General features: G+C 32.2%; 1 protein-coding gene across 1 annotated transcript in view; it reads right to left on the reverse strand.

Moving 5' to 3' along the window:
* The window catches only part of LOC129225530 (protein spitz-like), a 244,122-nt gene that overhangs the window by 213,489 nt on the left and 10,840 nt on the right, over positions 1-19,793 (reverse strand). The window lies entirely within an intron of this gene.

Here is a 19,793-nt window from a genome sequence, read left to right on the forward strand (position 1 = left end):
TGCTTGTGCCACTCTCACGCGATCCGCATTGTCTCCGCGAAAGGTATTCATAGTGTCGCGACTCATTTATGTTCTCATTTGCCTCCGCGGGGTTGGCATTTGTGTTTCGTGGTCGATAAAATAGATTCTTACACCGAAAACAAGCATTCGAAAAGGTGTCTGATCTAAGGATCGAGAGAATGCGAACTTTGAACGCGATATGTGCCCACCAGCCATTTCATCATAAAAATCAGTTTCGCAAATATTTTGGCACAGCTTACACTTTTCAACGCAATCGCTTCATCATTCTTTGAGTTTCAGTGAGTAGCTTAGGGCTGCCCATAAATAACGTCACTCCCCCCCCCCACTTTCTCCTGTGTCACACTTCACCTTGCCGCCTTCCTTCCCCTTGTCACATATCACCAGGGCTTAATTTCTCCTGTATAAGTACCCCTACAGTTCCACAACTTATTTTTACGCGTAAATAGGCTGAATTTCGCCTAAAATGTTCAATTATGCATAAAATTGAAAAAAAGTGCAGGAGTTCAGCTCCTGTGAGTTCCTATGCAAATTAAGCCCTGCATGCCACATCATATTACTTAAGCATAATGCTATAAAAAAACTTTTTTTTCTACTGAAATGGGTACTGTCATACTTTTTATTAACCACTCCCATCCCCAGGTCACAAACTGTCATAATATCAGAAACCCCTCCCCCACTCAGTGCGGGATATCATTTGTGGACGACCCCTTAAGGTAAAATTTAATTTGCTGAAGCTCAGAAGTTCACGTAAATTTACTCAAAGTCAATTTTACGGGGGGGGGGGGGGTGGAGTCTTAACAGAAAACTTGATTTATCGTGTGAAGGACGCAAGCGTGAGGGTCAGTCAGTCATAGGTGAAGTCACTGACCCCTCCTCTTTGAACAATCAAAGACAAGTCCTAAGCTGCGTTTTGAAGACATATTTCGTAAAACTTACTCCTAAATCCCTACTCGCCTCCAAATATTAATCTTAATGGGCGAACTTACAATAATAACCCTTCCAATACACATTCCTAATTCGCCTTAGGGAGAAGGAGACTGATTGCTGCATCGGCAGACTCCCATTTTAGGAGAGTGGGGAGGGGTGTGGAGGATTTTTACTTATTTAAAATTTCAGTCATCGGAATTCTCACACACACACATGTATGTATAGCACATTGTATATTAAAATGAATCTAGTTTTACAACTACTAATTTTATCTTTTAGAAAAAGCTAAATAATTTATTTCCTGTCCAGTATTTACTGCTATGGCGATGGCGTATGCCGAACGAATATGGCGACATGCCGAAGGGGGGAAGATCAAAATGCTACCAGATTTGGAGTTCCATTACTTGTTAATCAGGCAAAGCAAAAAGGCCGAGAACAGTTGATACTAGTTTATTCAAAGTTACTGGTCCAATGATGTGGAAAAACGGAAAGCATGAAGTTAAAAGCAATTTATTATGACCCTCTAATACCGTGAAACACTGCATCGCGGTGTTTCGCTCCGGACGGTATGGAATTACCGCTATTCTTTCGACGGCAATAGAAAAGATCTGTTGCAATAGAAACCAAGAGAAAAAGAACGGATTAGACACACGGTGTTTTGAGCATCACGAAGTTCAACAAAATCTCGGCGTTTATGAAGTGAAAGTCCGAGTACTAATTAGTGAGAAAACTTTGAATCATCTTGGACTGATAAACATACAAACTGAACTGAGAGTTCTTAGAATAATAAAAGACTGAAAAAGTGCTTAGGGGCTAGGTTTAAAAAACATATTAATGGTTTGCTTCCAACTCTTTAATTAATGTTGATCAACGTCCGAAAAGCAGAATTAACTTGAACGTAAACATCTTTAATGTTTACCACTCTGCGATGCATTAAAAAGTTCAATAAATAAGTAACAATTCACAAACAACAATAAGATTTAAAGACACATGTTTCTACGTTACAAGGAGCCAACCTTTCTATGAAAAATACACGAGTTCATACACTAGCGCAGCCAGAAATACCTTCTGGAGGGTTTTTCTTTTTTTTTTTTTTTTTTTATTGAAATACCTTCTAGAGTGGTTTTTTGATGAAAAATAAGTTCTGGAGAAAGTTTTTTTGGTCAAACCTTCTGGAGGTGTTTTTATTATTATTATTATTTAAAATATCTTCCAAAGAGGATTTTTTGATCAAAAATACTTTCTGAAGGTTTTTTTTTAAATCAAAAACAGCCCTTTCATATGCACAAACTACTATATTAGAATTTACATTTATGTTTAAACCAATGGCTCTTGGTGGTGTTTTCACCCCACCCCCTTCGCTGCACCACTGAGTTTAGAAATAAACAGAAACGTTACAAATAAACGTTTTAAAAAATGAATATAACAGGTTAAAAATTCTTCTTGATGGTTTATCCTAACAAATATGTATGTTTTCAGCCAGTGGCGTAGTAAAGAAGAGAGATAAGGAGTTATAACCCATGTGACAAATAAATATGATTTATAGAAGTACAGTGCCAATTCAAATTTCTTTTAAAAATACATTTATGTTCAAAATGTTAAACGTCCTTTAAGTGCCATTTGTTTTGAAGTTGTGGCCTGCATGAAATAATTATCACGAATGTCTTGAGGTGAAAACGTTTTGACTGTGGGTAATTTGTCTTGTGTTTAACTACATGTCTCTTTCTCCAAATTTAACATGTTACATTTAAAACCGGAGCAGTGTCAGCAAGGGCGGAACTAACTTCAGACTTTAGGGGGGAGTCATTTCCGAGAGGTGGTTCATAAGTGTTATTTTTGGGCGAAAATTTTAAGTCGGGGCGATTTTTTCGAAATATATGTTTCTAAAATGCAGCTTTAGGACACATTTGAATTTTTGAAAGGGGGCATGACACCCATACCCCCCCCCCTGGATCCGCACCTAAGTGGCAGGCGTAACAGTTGGGATTTAATAAATAGTTGAGTTTAAGTATTGAATTACCAAGTGAGCAAGAAAGCAGTTGGCGTTTCTAAAAAAACAACACGCATGTAAACGTCTAATCTGTATGCAAAACAATAACCAAAGACCTTTTCAACTAAACAAGAAAAGTTCAATTTCCACTGACGTACTGTCAAACTTTAAAGATCATATTGTTTATCATACTGAATGGTGTTTTCGTGAGACAATTTTTTTTTATGACGAAATAAAATCAGTGCACGACGGCAGATCAAATTACAAAATACAAAAAAATGCTTTGTTCTATGTAAAGTACGTCGTTAAAATGATCAGGGACTGAAGGTCGGCTTGCGCGACATTATCGGAGATTAGAACCAGATTTTTTCATTGCTTTGAACTCGTGTAGGAGTTTTCTTTTATTGCTATTTGTATTCATTTCTAATTATCTTCCCAGCCTAGCAGAACGATGCCCCCCCCCTTTCAATTATTTTTTATTAATAGCGACTGCACAGTTATTAGGTGATGAATAATTTCAATTCTGAATAATATAAAACGTAGGAAACCACATCATGGAACAAGACTGATCCATCTTTATCAATCAGTCGTTGAAAGCCAAAGTGGTGTTAGTCAATTTTTTTAAAGTTTGTATTTACACCATTAGAAAGTAGTTTTAACCTCATTTTACTTCCTGATAAATTGGTAAAAGTATGGGTTCAACCATTTGCGGATACACAGTAATCATAAAGCGGAACAGCAGTGGTGTTTTGTGCAAAAGTAGCTACTTAACCAATCAGATTCAACTACCCACAATCTTGATTTATTGACTTACACCATTTTTGCACTCAACGGCTTAGATGTTGTTAAAGGAAGGGATTAAAAATCATTTCGAAAAACTCGTTTTAACTATCTTTATTTGATTTTCAAAATTTTGCTTTCTAAAGCACTTCAGAACGATAATTTTCAAGGTGCATTTGCAAGTCATTGGAGAGGAAAAAAAAAAGAGCAGGGGGATGTATGTGTAGCTGTCATTGCTCTCAAAAAAACATTTTTCCTATGTAAAAATTTTTCATTTAGAGAACGACCCTTTTTTGAAAATACATTTCTTTTCGCTTAAATTTCAGTTATCCGGTTGCTTCTTGGAACTCCAGGGAAATTTTCTAAAGAGGTGAAACTCTCAAATTTGGGGGTAGCTCTGCAGGCTAAAATCTCCCAGTTCCTCTCGATGACTGTTCCATCGATGAACGGAACACCCTTAGGGAACGGTTATCGGATAATGAAACAATTGTCTTACAGTGAATCCCGGCCCACAGCGGAATTGAGAGGAACAAGACTATTGATTTCTTTGCAAAAAAAAAGAGAAGTCGTCTTATAGGAACAAAACAGCAATTTGGCCTAGCCTTCTATCAAGTCCATGCTCTCCTTTACAAACATACTGCTACTAGGTACAGCAACAAGTCTTGGAATGTTTATGCTCATAATATAACCTGGTGACTCAGAGATAGGGTAAAGGTGCCATATTGCCTCCCACTTAACTTTTTTGTCCTCTGAGTACCATATGTTACGATCAATTAATCCACAAAAAATTATATGACACCACCAGCTACATCTTCATATAGTATTAGGGGCTAAATACATGAAAAGCAATTTGTTTTCTGTTAAAAAAAAGCTTAAAAAAATGCACTTTTATTGAAATTGAAAATAGTTTTCTAATTTTCGACCCTCCTCCAATACATTTTGTAAAGGAGAATAATGTTTTAAAAACCAGGTAATAATAATAAATATGGATTAAGAACTATATCAGGGAAAAACAAATTGTGAACTTTTTATTGCAAAATATTTAATCAACCATTGTAAGATTCGTTTTTTGATTTTCCAAACAATCGCAACAAGTTATTAATATCACTATTATTTTGGGAGTATATTTCGTGTTTCCAGGAAGCATTATTAATGACAATGCACCCATATTTCTACATACTTGAATTCATAAAACGTTTTTGGCACATAGGATACACTACCGTCTACATCATTGTCTTTTACTCGTATCTTGGAAGAGACGAAAATAATAACACCCTATTAGTAGGGTAATAATGCCGGTTCTGCAACAAGAGGTGGAGGGCCGGAGGGAACTCCGCCTCCCAACTCCTCCCACTCCCCCTCTGACCTTGGGGTTGCGCCTCCCAACTCCTCTCACTCCCCCTCTGACCTTGAGTTGATCTTCCTCCTGATAGCCGCCTCCCAGGGCCGCCGCGAGGACTCCTAGAAGGTTACGGGGGTTTTTCACTTTTTGAATGGCAACGTCAAAGTTTTTGGTTGTTATGACAACCAGAGTTTTTTAGTTTTCAGTTGGCAACACTTGTTGCTATGCTTTAACTTTTGGATGGCAACTTTTAAGAACGTTCGTGGCGCTATCTATTGAGAGGTTGATTTTTATTTCCGGACTTTTGAATATTTCTGCGAATTTAATTATTTTTTTTTACAGAATGTCGCGACCGGGAATCGAACACGCGTCCACCAAAAAGCATTGACGCTTTAATTGACGCGCGCATGCCAATTAAGCCACCAATGCTTTCGATCTAGAGGAAGTTAAAATGAAACTCAATATAATTTTTTTTCTCATGCTGAAATGGAAGATTACTCAAAAACAATTTATCTGAAAAAATCCTAACAGTGCTTTCATCTAAAATAAAAATGATAATCATATCAAACTTTTTTTTTTCTAATTTTCAGCTATCAAAGAAAACATTTGTATGTTTCGAGTTTTTTTTTTTTTTTTTTTTTTGACTTTCATACAACAAAATATTTTTTCTTACTTGTTAAATTTTCGAAGAAATAATTAACTTAAATATTCTTTCACACATTTTGAACTTTAACGTTTTTTCCTGTCATTTAGAACTTTGATTATTTTTTTTTTCACTATTTTAACGTTTTTCAATTATTTTCAGTCTTTAACTATTTTCTTACTTTTTAGTCTTTAACTAATTTCAAGCATTTCAGACTTAGATTATTTTTTCGTGATTTCGATTTTTTTTTAATGTATATTTTAGAGTTTGATCATTTTCTCGCTTGTTTTTACTTTATCGTTTTTTTTCCCTGATATTTTTAAACTTAGAAATTTTTCACAAGTAGTGACAGGAATCGAACCTTCAAATTTTTCGAAACGTTATCATGTCTTCAATTTTTGCAATCATGTCAAACTTGCAATCAATTTACTCGTAGTAGTAATTAACACTTATCATTAACAAATTTTCACGGATTTTAAAAAATCAACTTATTTAATTTTTTCCAGTAAGCAAATTGCGCACTCAAGTTACATTCCAACACTGCATATACGTTTCAAGAGTTTCATTGAATTTATCACATTCCATTTAATTAACTCTAATAATTACTTTTTCATTAATACTTAACTTAATCATTTTATCATACATTTATTCCAGTTACAAAATTATGCTTAAAAGTTATTTATTTTTCTTAGCACAAGTGATTTTAACATGTTCCTACTAAAATGCTTTTCACTCTAGTTTGAGTTTACTAAAATAGCAACTCATTTACGATTTAGATTCATTTAATCGTCTTTGATTCTTTTTCATTGTTAATATTTTACATTATCACATACGTTATTATTTTTATACATTTATCCATTTAATTTTCCAAAATTTACAATCAATTTACTTTTCGTATTAATTAACACTTATCACTATCAAATACTTTCATGAATTTTAAAAATTATCTTCTTAAATAATTTTTTACTGTAAAAAAATTTCCCACTCAAATTATATTTTATCACTACATATGCTTTTCATGAGTTTCATTTAATTTATCACATTTCATTTAATGAACTCTAATAATTATTTTTTATCATCGATATTTAAGTTAATCATATTTTCCTTTCTTTATTTATTTTTTTTTTTCATGCAAACACTCTTGATGGAATAAAACAAAATTTTCAACTTTCATGAATTAAATCCCCTCTGACTATTTTATTTTACTTTACAATACTTTACTATTTTACTTACTGCGTTTTACTATTTATCATTCATTACAGCTTTTCCAAAATATTACTTTACAACCAACTAATTTCATTAACAGAATTTTCATTACAATTTATAAATTTCACTTTTATTTAATTATTTTTACCTACGGTAAAATAAAACACATCACATAAAAATGTTAAACATCAATGAAGAACCCAAGAAATGTTAAAATTATAAGTCGAGTATCAAAACTTCATGTCAGCAAATTTTAAAAATAGACTTACCGAAAAATAACTTCTACTGAAATTCATTTCAAAACTTGGAATCAATTTACTCTTAGCATTAATAAACACTTATCATTAAGAAATTTTCATGGATTTTAAAAATCACCTTATTTAATTTTTTTCCAGTAAGCAAATTTCGCACTCAAGTTACATTTTATCACTACATATGCTTTTCAAGAGTTTTATTGAATTTATCACATTTTATTTAATTATTTTTTGATTAGTATTAAACTTAGTCATTTTATCGCTTAGTATTTAACTTAATCATTTTCTTGCTTGTTTTTACTTTATCGTTTTTTTCCCGTTATTTTTAAACTTAGAAATTTTTCACAATTAGTAACAGGAATCGAACACACAAATTTTTCGAAACATTATCAGGTCTACAATTTTCATCCAACTAATTTAATTTAAAAACTTGCAATCAATTTACTCTTAGTAGTAATTAACACTTATCATTAACAAATTTTCACGATTTTAAAAAAATCAACTTATTTAATTTTTTTCCAGTAAGCAAATTTTGCACTCAAGTTACATTTCATCACTTTATATGCTTTTCAAGAGTTTCATTTAATTTATCACATTTTATTTAATCAACTCTATTAATTATTTTTTGATTAGTATTTAACGCATAAGTATGTAAGTTGCGCATGACATGATCAATCACGTGTAATTGATCATGTCAATTTGCATGAGATGCGAAAACGTCATCGGCATTCGATGTGATGTGAAAACCTGCTACCATCTTAAAATTACTCGTAGTAGGTCAGGATGAAGTTGGAAGTCAAAGTGTTGGCATTTTCTAAAAATCTGAATACTGTGGAAAACAACTCAATTCTGCTCAAAAGTTCGTGTGATATTCTATGACGTCAGTAGCAAGAGATTTATGTACACTTCTCATTGGTTAAAGTGAATATTCATTGGTTTATAGTGGATGTTTGGAGAATCATTTTCAGAGTGATTCTGAGCTTTGAAAGACGTCGTGAAATTTTATTCTATGTACTTAGGATTTTTCTTCACCCGCTAGTGTTAAAACCTAGTTTGATTTATTTTTTAAGTTCACAGGAAGTTGTTTTAGTATTGTGACTCTTAATCCTATGAGAGTTAAGAATGACTAACGCTGGTGAAAATCATTCTGAAACTTTGAAGCCTGAAGATGAACAGATGGGATGCAACGAACATGAAAATGAACACTGAGGCTTCTCCACAGCCTGATGATATGATACACTTGGGTGATTGTATTTTCACTTTAGGTGAATACTTTTCGGAAACGTACACGCGTGCATATTAGAAGATATACGTGTGGGAAAGATGGTATTCTTCGACCAACTAAGGATGGTATTTGCTTAGAACCAGATGCGTGGAGATCACTTATTTCAAGCCTACGTAAAAATATAAATCAAAAATTAATCGAAGACCGTGATTTCGCTTTTGTTAAAAAAAAGGACAGTCGAGTGCGAATGGTAACATCTGTGTTAGTGTGCAAAGATTGTTCAAACTGAAACGAGAAGTGTTCCAGTTGATGCCTGATAGAGTTCTACTTTTGGAAAGCCAGATTGACAAATTGTGCTACGCGTCCCCTTGTATCTCACGTAGTGTCAAAGACAAACTTATGACTTATACTCTAAAAGAGTACATCCTTTCGGAAATTGAGAAAAAATATCCCTGTGATTGTCGATGTGATAAAATCAGCACATATACATCACAAGAAGTTAGTAAACTGGCTGATTCTCTACGTAAGTGACTATTTGATGAGCTCATATGCAACATAAACTACCTTTCTAAAAAAGAATGTGTGGATTGTAAAAATGGATTCATTTTTTACATGAGAGTGCATGAATGTGAATCATTAACAAGGGGTTTAAAGTTCGACACTTTTTTCGAACAGGCTCTTTTTAATGTTAATTGGGAAAACTTGACTCGTGACTTCGTTACTTTGAATGTTGATAGTCCATGTTTAAAATGTCATGTGTCTGATTTATTTGATGCAATCGATGTTAAAAATACGCTTGAAAGTTTTGAAGAGTTTTACTTAAAGATGTAAGTTTTTTTAATTGTCTTTTACTGTGTGTGTGAATAAATTGTGTTTATCATTTTAAAAGAGACTTGTGTTTTTATTGAGTTGTTGAATTGGTTGATGGATTATACTTTGAAATCACTCTTACATATATTTTTTATATGCACTTTATTGTAAGTAATCTTTATACTATCGGTGTTGTCTTCATCTTATTGTATGGTTTTGTAATTAAGACTGAATGAAAATATAATTTTTGTGATATTTCTATAGTTTAATACATGCGAAGGACTTCGACTAATGCTAAGTGGAAAGTCAAAATTAGAACCGTAAAGCTTAAACATGTCAATGGTTTGAAAACAATACACAGTTATATTCACATACACAAACTCGTACGTATCAATACACTTACATTAAAGAGAAATATTAAAGACTTATAAATACTCATATGAGATAAGAACGCTCTTTCTTAACTTAGTTGGTCACATGATCGATAAAAGATCCTCACCTATTTGTGATTTGTCATGAAATAATATACATCGATAGATATGTTACTAAGTGTGTAATAGTTTTTATTTTTCTTAAATTCAAAGTTAAAACCCATTTGTTAATTGTAGGATTATATTAAGTGCTAAAAATGTGATATTTTCGCTTATAGTTTCGGTTGATGAGTAAAGTTTTATTACAAGTTCCCTCACACGAATAAACAATAACATGCTAGATGGATATTTGAAAGCTTGAGTGGATGATTTGTAAGTATCTTAAACATTATTATTATTATTTGTAATGCATGTGTGTTAATTAATACTTAGAGTGCAAAGAGTGAATGGTTAAGTGCTATTGGTTATTAATACTAAGAGTAAAGTGATATTGAGTTTTAAATTTAGTTAAATCATTTCGTTTAAAGATTCAGTTGAAAAAATTTTATTTTGCAAGTTTGAAAATTTAAAAAAAAATAAAGTTTTGCGAAAAAAAAAGATTGAAAAGAAAAAAAATAATATGTTACAAAAATATTATTATTATTATTATTTTGATTTGAAAAAAATATTTTTGCGGAAAAATTTATTGTTGTAAGATTAAAAATTTATTTTTATATGATTGAAAAAAAATTGATTTTTTTTAATTAGTGGAAAAATATTACAAGTTTGAGAAATTATTTCTTAAAAACATTTTATATGATTAAAGAAAACAAAAATTTTTGATTTCATTTTCTAAGTAGAAAAATATTACAAGTTTGAAAAAATACTGTTTTGAATCAAAAATCTGTTTTTGAAAGAAATATTGTTACAAGCTGGAAATTTTTTTTATAAGTTTGAAATAAAAAAGAAATTAATTCGAAACAACGAATTAAAATCTAAAATTTTGTTTGGAAAACCTGACATCAGGCTATTGTCGATCTATGTGCTTGATATTTGAGAAACGTGAACTAATTTTAATTGGTCAGAAACAGTGACATCACTTACAAGACGTGCTTGCTAAGGGGTGAATCATACTCGCTAGTGGGGTTTGTTATCTGTTATCGGTAAAGGGTAGATAGAAATATTGATAAAGTCATTTCCTTAATTCGCATCGGTGTGTGTGGACGATCCGAAGTGCTGTAGGATTACGGTAGTTTTTTTCAACAGCCGAGTTGATTTGCGATTTCACGGCATGCCTTCTGCAAATCGACGATGGGCAAACAGCCGTATGCAGCGATTTCAAATAAAACATGCGTGTAGTTGTAATTTGTGAGATTGAGTTATAATTAACAATCCACTTATTACAATTTCATTCACTGTTTTTAAATAACTTCGCGATAGCTGGTACTTGAGGGATTTCATCCCAAAAAGGTTAGTCTTTTGTACTTAATTTTAGTCAGTATTTAGCTATAACTTAATTTGTCAAATTTTAGATTAAGTTTCTTAATTTAACGTATAGCTGTCCATTTGAGTGTATCGTTCGAAAAGGATAAAGACTAAAATAAATGATATCGATTTTGTTAAAGAAATTAGTTGTTAAAGTAAAATATTGGGAAAATGAAATAGTCAAAGTGATTCTAATTCATGAAGGTTGAAAATTTTGTTTTATTCTAACAAGAGTGCTTGTATGAAAAAAAAAATAATAAAGTAAACCACTATGCGATAAAATGTCTAAGTTAAATACTAATCAAAAAATAATTAATAGAGTTGATTAAATAAAATGTGATAAATTAAATGAAACTCTTGAAAAGCATATAAACTGATGAAATGTAACTTGAGTGCAAAATTTGCTTACTGGAAAAAAATTAAAAAAGTTGATTTTTTTAAAATTGTGAAAATTTGTTAATGATAAGTGTTAATTACTACTAAAAGTAAATTGATTGCAAGTTTTTAAATTAAATTAGTTGGATGAAAATTGTAGACCTGATAATGTTTCGAAAAATTTGTGTGTTCGATTCCTGTTACTAATTGTGAAAAATTTCTAAGTTTAAAAATAACGGGAAAAAAAAACGATAAAGTAAAAACAAGCAAGAAAATGATTAAGTTAAATACTAAGCGATAAAATGACTAAGTTTAATACTAATCAAAAAATAATTAAATAAAATGTGATAAATTCAATAAAACTCTTGAAAAGCATATGTAGTGATAAAATGTAACTTGAGGACGAAATTTGCTTACTGGAAAAAAATTAAATAAGTTGATTTTTAAAATCCATGAAAATTTCTTAATGATAAGTGTTTATTAATGCTAAGAGTAAATTGATTCCAAGTTTTGAAATGAATTTCAGTAGAAGTTATTTTTCGGTAAGTCTATTTTTAAAATTTGCTGACATGAAGTTTTGATACTCGACTTATAATTTTAACATTTCTTGGGTTCTTCATTGATGTTTAACATTTTTATGTGATGTGTTTTATTTTACCGTAGGTAAAAATAATTAAATAAAAGTGAAATTTATAAATTGTAATGAAAATTCTGTTAATGAAATTAGTTGGTTGTAAGTAATATTTTGGAAAAGCTGTAATGAATGATAAATAGTAAAACGCAGTAAGTAAAATAGTAAAGTATTGTAAAGTAAAATAAAATAGTCAGAGGGGATTTAATTCATGAAAGTTGAAAATTTTGTTTTATTCCATCAAGAGTGTTTGCATGAAAAAAATAAAGAAAGGAAAATATGATTAACTTAAATATCGATGATAAAAAATAATTATTAGAGTTCATTAAATGAAATGCGATAAATTAAATGAAACTCATGAAAAGCATATGTAGTGATAAAATATAATTTGAGTGGGAAATTTGGTTACAGTAAAAAATTATTTAAGAAGATAATTTTTAAAATTCATGAAAGTATTTGATAGTGATAAGTGTTAATTAATACGAAAAGTAAATTGATTGTAAATTTTGGAAAATTAAATGGATAAATGTATAAAAATAATAACGTATGTGATAATGTAAAATATTAACAATGAAAAAGAATCAAAGACGATTAAATGAATCTAAATCGTAAATGAGTTGCTATTTTAGTAAACTCAAACTAGAGTGAAAAGCATTTTAGTAGGAACATGTTAAAATCTCTTGTGCTAAGAAAAATAAATAACTTTTAAGCATAATTTTGTAACTGGAATAAATGTATGATAAAATGATTAAGTTAAGTATTAATGAAAAAGTAATTATTAGAGTTAATTAAATGGAATGTGATAAATTCAATGAAACTCTTGAAACGTATATGCAGTGTTGGAATGTAACTTGAGTGCGCAATTTGCTTACTGGAAAAAATTAAGTTGATTTTTTAAAATCCGTGAAAATTTGTTAATGATAAGTGTTAATTACTACTACGAGTAAATTGATTGCAAGTTTGACATGATTGCAAAAATTGAAGACATGATAACGTTTCGAAAAATTTGAAGGTTCGATTCCTGTCACTACTTGTGAAAAATTTCTAAGTTTAAAAATATCAGGGAAAAAAACGATAAAGTAAAAACAAGCGAGAAAATGATCAAACTCTAAAATATACTTAAAAAAAATCGAAATCACGAAAAAATAATCTAAGTCTGAAATGCTTGAAATTAGTTAAAGACTAAAAAGTAAGAAAATAGTTAAAGACTGAAAATAATTGAAAAACGCTAAAATAGTGAAAAAAAAAAAAAAAAAAATCAAAGTTCTAAATGACAGGAAAAAACGTTAAAGTTCAAAATGTGTGAAAGAATATTTAAGTTAATTATTTCTTCGAAAATTTAACAAGTAAGAAAAAATATTTTGTTGTATGAAAGTCAAAAAAAAAAAAAAAAAAAAAAAAAAAAAAACTAGAAACATACAAATGTTTTCTTTGATAGCAGAAAATTAGAAAAAAAAAAGTTTGATATGATTATTATTTTTATTTTAGATGAAAGCACTGTTAGGATTTTTTCAGATAAATTGTTTTTGAGTAATCTTCCATTTCAGCATGAGAAAAAAATTATATTGAGTTTCATTTTAACTTCCTCTAGATCGAAAGCGTTGGTGGCTTAATTGGCATGCGCGCGTCAATTAAAGTGTCAATGCTTTTTGGTGGACGCGTGTTCGATTCCCGGTCGCGACATTCTGTAAAAAAATAATTAAATTCGCAGAAATATTCAAAAGTCCGGAAATAAAAATCAACCTCTCAATAGATGGCGCCACGAACGTTCTTAAAAGTTGCCATCCAAAAGTTAAAGCATAGCAACAAGTGTTGCCAACTGAAAACTAAAAAACTCTGGTTGTCATAACAACCAAAAACTTTGACTTGCCATTCAAAAAGTGAAAAACCCCCGTAACCTTCTAGGAGTCCTCGCGGCGGCTCTGGGAGGCGGCTATCAGGAGGAAGATCAACTTAAGGTCAGAGGGGGAGTGAGAGGAGTTGGGAGGCGCAACCCCAAGGTCAGAGGGGGAGTGGGAGGAGTTGGGAGGCGGAGTTCCCTCCGGCCCTCCGCCTCTTGTTGCAGAACCGGCATTATTACCCTACTCCTATTTGCCAATGCGGCGACTTTCTGCTCCACGTGAAGTGAACCTGACATAGCGAAACGCGCTAATCATTCAGTTTATTCCCTAAACAAATACATCAAATACTACTAAAGAAGCAAATTATAATAAATTTTAAAAAAGCATTTACAAATAGAATTACGATAACTCACTCCTTCAAATATCAGAACAAGTGCTCCCAAACGGCAATTCAACGGACTAGAGTCATGAAACATCTACATATAATAGTGTTCTTGACCGCAATGAACAAAAACTACCATCGGTGTTTACACCTACTGTCAAACCAAAGACATTTAGGGGAACGAAATTGGTCACGATGACGATGTATTGCGAATTGCTCAAAGTCTGCAGCAATGATGTGGTATTTTTTTTAGGCAAGTTTGTCTTAGAAACACCTTCACTGAATCAGCTTGGCACCCGTTCCTCTTTGTCTGCTGAAAGATACTCAAGAAGAGATGAGCACGAGGCATCTTGCTTTTTGCTCTGTCCCGCCTTCCGTTTCCTAGTGGGAACGGTTCTGAATCGCCAGCAGGCCCTGATTTACGCATGAGTCAACTGGGCAGGTCAATGTGCCCCAAGGCTTAGATCCCCGTTTATTTCACAGTTGTATTAAAAATGTAATAGAATTCCCCTTTATCAGATTCCATTGTTTGTTTGTTTTTTTTAATTTTTCTTTAATTTCTTTATCATTTGCGATTAAAATTAAACTTTCAGCATGTTCGTGCTACAAAATTTCTTATAGTATTACACTAAAATTATGTTTCAGTCAGTTCATACAAATAGAGTGAATATTGTATTAAAAATAAGAATTTTTTTCGGAGCACGGGGGGGGGGGAGTTAGTTGTATTTATATCATTGATAAGAGAGGGGATTACCCGCATGATCTAGGTTGGTTGGATCTATTGGATTCTTTTGGCGCAAGAGCCTTAATAGGCTATGCTGCGCCATACGATTGTCAGAGAGTAGAAAAAAGAAACAGCTAAAAGGGTAAAAGAGCTTAAAGAGTAAAAATGACATAAAACTTCTAGAATTTCGAAAAAAATTACCGAAATGAACACAAAACGAAGTTTTAAATTTTGAATTAAACAAAAAAAAAAAAAAAAAAAAAAAAAAAAAAAAACTGAGCAACAATTTTAAGTACGTACAAAAATTTAACCCTTAATAACCTAGAGTTTCAATTTTGATACCAATCTTTTAAACCGAATGTCACATTACTATTAGTTTTTCTATAGGTTGGCTGTACGTATTTTACTGTTGTATAATATTCTTTCCAACGAAATTAAAAAAAAAATCAAATGTCATTATTGTTTTATTTTATCTATGACATATTACTCGCGCGGCAAAGTGAACAAATAAACACATTTTACTAAAAGTTTTGTTGAATACAAAATATTGTGTATTGTAAATATTGCAAAATAAATACTGTGATTTTTTTTAGCTATTTTTCCCTTCATCTAGACCCTCAAGCAAACACAGTAATCTTCTATACATATAATAAAATAAGATGTTTGTGTGTGTGTGTGTGGCGCGCATCCCGGGAAAACGGTAAGGCCTAGGAGGATGAAATTTGGTATACAGGTGTAGTTTTTGCTGAAGTTGTGCACCTCGGGCTTCGAATTTTGATATTTTAATTAGAAAAAAAGTTATTTAATGTTTTATGTGATTTTTAGCACTTTTTAGTACTTTTAACCTCACAGACCCCGAACCAATCGCGCCAGACAAATATTTTTGGTACTATAGTGTCGGAAATTTAATTTTAAATATGATGAACAAAAAAATTTTGAAGATAGAGCAATTTTTGTATTTTTTATGAATTTTTGAAAAAACCTTTAATTTGCATGTTTTTCTGGGTTTTATTTTTTTCTAATATCATCCTGCGAGAAGTATCAAAGCCTCATTTCTGAAATTTAAGTTGGTAATAGTAAAAACATTTCGCCCTCTTCAGAAGAAAAAAGTTCTTAAAAATACGCAATAGTTTTTTTTTTTTACAATTTTTTTAATGCTGAACACATCATGTCCTTTCACGCATCAGTCGAAAAAAGCGTTCTTCAATCTTTTATGCCTGTGACGTCACTACTTGGGTTTCGATTCGATATTTACGATGGAATCTTAATCGCAAGCAATGTTAATCTTTATTTTTTACTATATAGTTTACTTCTACATTTTCTGACGTGATGACCACGTGTTTTTTCGGCAGCGCTTGCTTTTTTTCTTTCCTTTTTTTTTTTTTTTTTTTTTGTTTTATTTAGGGATTGCATTTATTTCTTTTTCCATCTCCTCCCCCCAAGCTGGACCTTTCGCTGTATCTATATTACGTTACATTTCATAGTTGTGTGCATTAATTCAATAAAAAGAGCGAGATTTTTTTTATCTTTGTCAAACGCTACTTTTTGCACACTACGGGGAATTTGAGCTTTTTTTTTTTTTTTGCTCTACTTAAATAAAAAAAGCGATTTTTTTTTGAGTGTTCTTTGTTTTTATTAGGAAATGGGTGAGGAGGTCAAAATAAATAGAGATGGATAAGAAAATGTAGAGATAGATTGTAAAGGTAGATAGCCGCCGAAGGCGGCATTCTTGGCGTAAAAATGTGAATGGCACAAAAAAAGATAGAGATGGATTGATTAATACTGCTGCCAAATTTATTTAAACAACCGCCGAAGGCGGCAAACTTGAAGTAAAAAGGTAAATGACAAGTTAGCCAAACAGCCGCCGCAGGTGGCTGCTTGCACATTGGATGTCAATGCCCCCTCCCTCCCCCACATACACCATGACTTTGAAAAAACAATGCTTTCACATAAAAATGGAAGTGCATTTTGTTATTTTTCGACCAAATTTGCATGAAGAGTACGTCGTTTGTGTCTCCCCTCCCCCTCCTTTAAAAATATTCCAAACGACGAAACTAGAGACAGATCTAGAAAATATTTTATTCAAATTATTAATTATATAGATAGATATAGATTGATTGACACCGCCACGAAATTTATTTAAGCAGCCGCCGAAGGCGGCACCCCTGGCGTAAAAAGGCGAATGGCGTAAAAAGGCGGACCAGCTGGTCGCCGCAGGCGGCTAGTATTAAAAATAAATCACTTTCGTAAATCAGGCTACTAAGGGTTAAGTCAAAACGACAAAGAGATGAATACAAGGATATAAGGGCAAGCACCAAATAAAACATATGAAAAGGCCCCACTATGACTAGATCGGGCTCTCATCGCCAGACTTTATGCTGATGAACTAAGCGATTTCTTTTTATATTCTTTATAATTTGTTGTATTTTTCTTGCTGACATCTGCTGTCCTTTTTTATTCATTTATTTATTTTTTTGCCAAGAAGAAGAAGAAGGGGGGGGAGGAAACATTTCCTTTGGCGCGATGAAGATAAAATTTAAGTATAAAGTGGGAGTAACAAAGCGGAATGCAAGTGGAAGAGACATAATAAATAAATAATAATTTGACTTTGTCATAAATAAATGACAAAGCCAAATATAGCACGACATGAAGAGATACCCCCCTCCCCCACTGCCCAGTCTGAGAGAGCCCAGTGTCAGTATCTCTAACGAGAGCTTGTTGCAAATCCGTGTTGTCCAACAAAACACTCTGTAAAACTGTCTTTTCTGCATCGGTTCGCTAGATTGGAGGAAGTATTTCACCCACAGAGTAATGTTTTTCTTCACCTAAGTTATTTTTACTTTCATTACAAGATAACTAATGAGGAAACCGTAATTGAATTACGAAAAATTTGCATCTAAACTATAATAGATTCGTTTCCAAAATTTTAAAAGTATTATTTTCTGAAAGAGCATGCTTAAAAACGTAGGATCTGACCATTTTTTAAATAATTTGTTTAAGTTCAATATTTTAAAAAAATTACTTAAATCGGTGAGCTTTCATTGTTTACGCTTCTGTCCGATGACATCACAAATGATGAAATGCCATTCAGTGTTACCATTTACTGAGCAAAATATTTAATTTGCATCTTTACTCACGTGTATTGGCAACGATATGGTTGATAGCAAGCGTAGAGCACAATTTTAATTCGCTTTTTGATTATCATAGCGTGGAAACGTGGTGCAAAGATGCGCCAAAGAGCATCATTTGTGACGTCATCTAGACCACGCATTGTTTGAAAAATCGGACATTTTAAAAAATTAATTAAAAAATAACTGTTGGGAGAATGAAAGTATTTTCTGGGACCATGTTATTTTATTTATTTATTTATTTTTTATTTATTTATTTATTGATTAATTTTTTTTTGAGCAATCGCGATTGCTTATTGCTTTCATTTGACTGTTTTGATGAGCTATCATTTTATTTTCCCTTCAGCACCCTCTGCAGTATCACCGTCGATCGACCGCCTCACCATGCTGCTCCTATAGCAAAAACCGCCTCCAGGTTGCATCCATATCCTACACACACGCGCATACATACACAACTACACACACACACCTACTCACACATACACAAACACACACACAAACACATACACACACGCATACATAGAGACACCTACACGTACACACAGACACCTACACATACACACAGACACCTACACATACGCACACACAAACACATACACACAACTACCCACACATTCATGCCTGAACACAGACACAAACACATATGCCTACACACACACACACATACCCCGCCCCCACGCATACAAACACTCATACACACAACTACCAACACTCATGCCTGCACACAGACACGAACACAAATGCCTACACACACACATACCCCCTACACACAACCCCCCCCCCCACGCACACAAACACACACGCCTACATACACACACACACTCGTGATTGCGAAAAACATAATTTGAATTCGAGATGACAAAATTCAAATTAATTTTTTTTTTTTTTTTGCTTATTCTATCATATTCAGTGACAAAAAGTACTACTTTTGACTAAAGGAAACAACCCCATTCGAAAAATTTCTATTTTGTTTTATTACTGTTTCCAGTTTTTTCTTTTTTTCATTTTTCGCAGGAGAGCATTGTTTTATCATGATGTCTCCTGCTTCTTCGAACAGACAGGTTACGCTGTGTTCTTTGATCAGATTTTTTGAAAATATAAATAAACTATTGCTAAAGAGCAGAATAATGGTTCATTGGCGGTATAATGGATTTATCGCCATTGAAAACTACAAATTTTCTAGTAGGGGACATTCTACAACTGTATTTTAACTTTAATATTTGTCGCCATGTTTAAACAAAGCTACACAGAAGCTTCTTACTCGGTGATATCTCACGTTATTTAGATTTTTTAAATCACTTTTAACTAAAAACAGCCATTAAAATATCTCAGAAGTCCATTAATATGCAAAACAAGCATCTGAAAATAATCTGAACTATTAAATGGTATTGAAAGTTTAATTAAAATGTGAAATAACCCTCCAATTAAATTTAAAAAAAAATCCCTCAATAACGTTATAACTCCATGAAAATGTAAAATAATCCGCAAATAAAGGTATCAAATGATAAAAAAAAACCATTAAAATTGTTCAGTAAGTTACCGCCCTATAGCCAGTGCTAAGGCAGAAATACATGAAATACACCGCCAGCTCAGTCAATTCCAGCGGAATTGACTGAGCTGGCGGTGTATTTCATGTATTAAAATTGTGTTAAAATGGAAAATGCGGAACGAACATTGCG

This window comes from Uloborus diversus, chromosome 7, assembly GCF_026930045.1.
Source record: "Uloborus diversus isolate 005 chromosome 7, Udiv.v.3.1, whole genome shotgun sequence".
Lineage (NCBI taxonomy): Eukaryota > Metazoa > Arthropoda > Arachnida > Araneae > Uloboridae > Uloborus > Uloborus diversus.